General features: G+C 42.6%; 1 non-coding gene across 1 annotated transcript; it reads right to left on the bottom strand.

Annotated features, from left to right (window-relative positions):
• Window positions 1–2,673: 2,673 nt before the first annotated feature.
• Window positions 2,674–2,813, bottom strand: LOC137449168 (U11 spliceosomal RNA). Its single transcript, XR_010989326.1, has one exon. It is a non-coding gene; the product is annotated as a U11 spliceosomal RNA (small nuclear RNA).
• Window positions 2,814–4,320: the final 1,507 nt, after the last annotated feature.

Raw genomic sequence — 4,320 nt, 5'->3', positions numbered from 1 at the left:
TGTTACAGAATTATAAAATGTTGTAAAGTGGCCTTTTAAAGGAGTGAACAAGAATTTTTGTGCTGTTCTATTAAAGAATGATGGCTGATCACAAATATCCTTTACACTTTTCAATTTAATTTGCAGAGAATAGAGTAGAATAGAATAGAATAGAATAGAATAGAATAGAATAGAATAGAATAGAATAGAATAGAATAGAATAGAATAGAATAGAATAGGCCAGGCCAGGTTGGAAGAGACCTTTGAGATCATCGAGTCCAACCTATCAGCCAACACCATCTAATCAACTAAACCATGGCACCAAGCACTCCATCAAGTCTCTTCCTAAACACCTCCAGTGATGGTGACTCCACCACCTCCCCAGGCAGCCCATTCCAATGGCCAATCACTCTCTCTATGTAGAATTTTTTTCTAACATCCAGCCTAAACCTCCCCTGGCACAGCTTGAGATATGGCATATTTGCAACGCTGACTACTTCTAGCACTAAACAGCAGTTTTATCATCAATCACATGATTTTTTAGCCAGAGCCTAAAAAACCCTGTGTCATGGGTTGACCTTTGCTGGACACCAGGTGCCCACTACAGCCATTCTATCACTCCCCATCCTCAACTGGATGGAAGGGACAAAATATCTTGACCCACAAGACTTTCATTATAAGGACAGAGAGATCACTCTCCACCACCACCAAAGGCAAACCAGGCTTGATTTGGGGAAATTAGTTAATTACCAATCCAATCAAAGTAGGGTAATGAGATATAAAAAACAAGTCTTAAAAACTCCTTCCCTTCACCCATCCCTTCTTCCTGGGCTTAGCATTACCCTACATTTTCTCTGCTTCCTCCTTGCCAGCAATGCGGGGAGACAGAGAATAGGGGGTGCAGCCAGTTCATCACACATTGCCTTGCAAACCCAGTACGTCAGTAAGGATTGGCTCCATAGCATGAAATCCTGCATTTGACAGTGCAGTTAGTTGGGATTACTCACAGGAAATAAAGCTGAGCTGAAAGGTATTGTAGGCTTGTATTAGGGGTGTATAATTTCCAAAAGATAAGGTGCACTATACGTGCTCCTAATACAGTCTTCCATCAATGCCTGGTCTGCTAAAACAGTGAATGGAAGCGACTGATCTGCAATTTGCATTCTCTTTTCAGTCCATCAACAGAACATTATTAAAACCATTGAGCCAAAGCCCATTAGAACAGCACTCACGTATGGAACAATGCACAGGTCTGCTTGTTCCCATTTTTATGCACTGCTATAGGACTATAAATATTCATCGTAATGTAACCGAAAATTATTGAAGTGAGAAAAAAGAGAAACAGGGAAGCCATTTGCTTCAATTCATAAACAGCATCTGTTGGGAAGTTATTCATAGATTGCTTCAGGGCCTGCTGAGCAGTAAGCCCATGGAAAAGGATGCCATTGCAAGCAAATTGGCCAAAACTGCAATGGAGATGCTATTAAACATGATTCAGTGACAGCCAGGGAGAACGATCAGGCACTGGGATGTTTTATGTCTTCTTTTATCACTGGGACGCAGGAGTAGCCTCCAGCCAAAGTCTCACACAGTTCAAATTAGAAGAGCAAACTTTTAAGTATATTAAGGCCTAACTAGTGGCAAGAGAAAGTTGCATGAAGTGATATTATAGCGGCTACAGTTGTTTATTTGTCCCTACCTGAGGCACAAGTAAAAACCCCTTGTGATTCAGGGTGGCTGTAACCTTTGCTACTGTGTATGTTTAGTCAAAATGTTTTGGAGCATCTTCTTGTAAAAAGGGGAGAGTGCAACCTAAGGCATAAGTGAAAAGTAATTAATGAGTTAATAGACATCTTTTAGCTTCATTACATTGAAAACACAATTTGGTTGAAAAGTGACTTGATGCCAAAGAGAAGTGTATCGTGTGTGAATCCACAGAAGGAAGTAAGCACAAAACAGTTTCAAGTATACTTCATTAGTGAGAATAAAATAGCTGCCAACATTTGTTTGCTGATTTACAGAGCAGAGCCATGAGAAGGCAAAACTGTTCAGTCCTTCTGAATTCAATGCAAATGTTCCAGTCCAATTTTTTTTTTAATAGACTAGACTAGACTGGACTAGAATAGAATAAACCAGGTTGGAAGAGACCTTCAAGATCATCGCATCCAACCTATCAACCTATCCAACCCACCTAATCAATTTAACCATGGCATCAAACACCACATCTGGTCTCCTCCTGAACACATCCAATGATGGTGACTCCACCACCTCCTTGGGCAGCCCATTCCAATGGGCAATCACTTTCTCTGTATAGAATTTCTTCCTTCTTCCTAACATCCAGCCTAAAACTCCCCTGGCGCAGCCTGAAACTGTGTCCTCTTGTTCTGGTGCTGGCTGCCTGGGAGAAGAGACCAACCTCCGCCTGTCTACAACCACCCTTCAGGTAGTTGTAGAGAGCAATAAGGCCACCCCTGAGTCTCCTCTTCTCCAAACTAAGCAACTCCAGCTCCCTCAGCCTCTCCTCATAGGGCTTGTGTTCCAAGCCCCTCACCAACTTTGTTGCCCTTCTCTGGACTCGTTCCAGCAAGTCAACCTCCTTCCTAAACTGAGGGGCCCAGAACTGGACACAGTAAAACATACTCTGGGTCGCTACCAGACGCCAGCCCCACCTCACTACCGTTAACCACCTGTGCTCAGGGTGCCGGAAAAGGCAATTACCAGCTCCCCCCCTCCCCCCCCCCTACAAAAATTGTGCTTCGGAAATCTCTTGATGTCGATGCCGCGGAGGCGGCTGCGCGACCGCCCCCGTGCCACGCACGGCAGAAACCCTTTTTTGTTTTTGCCACCTGTGGGATTTATCACATAGCAAGGAATGTGAAAAATGCCTTTGCAGTCAATCAATATATGGACAAATCAGTTTTGCAGCCCAGTTCATTCTCTAGTTGCAAATTATTTATACTTTTGATTAGCTTCAGCAATTCATCTCTAATAAACTGGAAGTGCTGTCCCCTTCATAGCCAGGCTGCCACACAGGCTCACAGGGTGAAGTTTTTCTTCTGTGTTTGCTCTCTTCTTTTGTGTTGTAGCTGAGACAAACAGCAAGAGATATGGAGCTGCTGGAATGATCTTTACTTTGCTTCCCAGTACCTGTTACTTTTGCCTCCTTTTAAATAGCCCCATAAGTTGTTTTATCACAAAAATCTGGAGAAAGACATGTTCTTCAGCTGCCTGATCTGCACAAGGTGGGAGACTGTCAGGTTACTGGTAGGCTTTAAATCAAGCCCATAAAAATGCCTGAATTGAAAGCAAACAATGTTATTTTCTCCTAAGCAAGCATTAATCATTTGTCATTTGGTATTTACTTCATGTGGTTAAAGTACAAACTTGCCTGTGACTCAAGTGAAGGCCTTTTGCATATAACAAACACTGTTTTGTTGGCATGTGGGGTTTTTTTTTCTTGTTTTAGGGATATTTGTGGCTAACAAATGCATTTCCAAAATAAGGACTGTTTCATGCTAGAGGGGAAAAAAGCTAATTTATTCACCAAGTACCTTGGAATGTGATAACTAGTGGGCATCAATTGCATCTATTCATTAGACTGCTCCTCAGGAAAGTTACGTTAGCTTTAAATTATTCATTTAAAGGTTGACGTGCTCTCCAGGAACAGTGGGAGATGTGGTGGGTGCGATACATTTAAGGGGTAACAAATGCTCAAGCACAAATAAACCTCCACTCAACCTCTCAATGGAAAAAAACCACCAAACAACAACATTTGAAGAAGTTTCACCCAAATTTTCCTTGTATTACCTTTTGGCACAATATGCCCTTCTGGTATTAATTTGCATGAAACTCTCTGTTAGAACAATTGGGATTTGTTGTCAATAAATCACATTTCTGAACACCTACAAGGTATGATGCAGAACTTCAGCACAGTCCCATTCGAGATGAAGAACTATACCACATGACTGGTGATGTATAATTAAACAATATGCCCTGAAAATTACAGACCAGGCAAAACTATTCAAATGTGTGTGATGTCATCAAATCCTGGTGAGGAAGGGGTTGGTCTCTTCTCCCAGCCAGCCAGCACCAGAACAAGAGGACACAGTCTCAAGCTGCACCAGGGGAAGTTTGGGCTCGAGGTGAGGAGAAAGTTCTTCAATGAGAGAGTCATTTGTCATTGGAATGTGCTGCCCAGGGAGGTGGTGGAGTCACCATCCCTGGAGGTGTTCAAGAGGAGATTGGACATGGCACTTGGTGCCATGGTCTAGTCATGAGGTGTCGCATGACAGGTTGGACTCGATGATCTCGAGGTCTCTTCCAACCTTAGTGATACTGTGA

This window comes from Melanerpes formicivorus, unplaced genomic scaffold (assembly GCF_026170545.1).
Source record: "Melanerpes formicivorus ecotype bairdi unplaced genomic scaffold, bMelFor1.0.p_v2 SCAF_28, whole genome shotgun sequence".
Lineage (NCBI taxonomy): Eukaryota > Metazoa > Chordata > Aves > Piciformes > Picidae > Melanerpes > Melanerpes formicivorus.
This window is presented reverse-complemented; position numbering and strand designations above follow the sequence as displayed.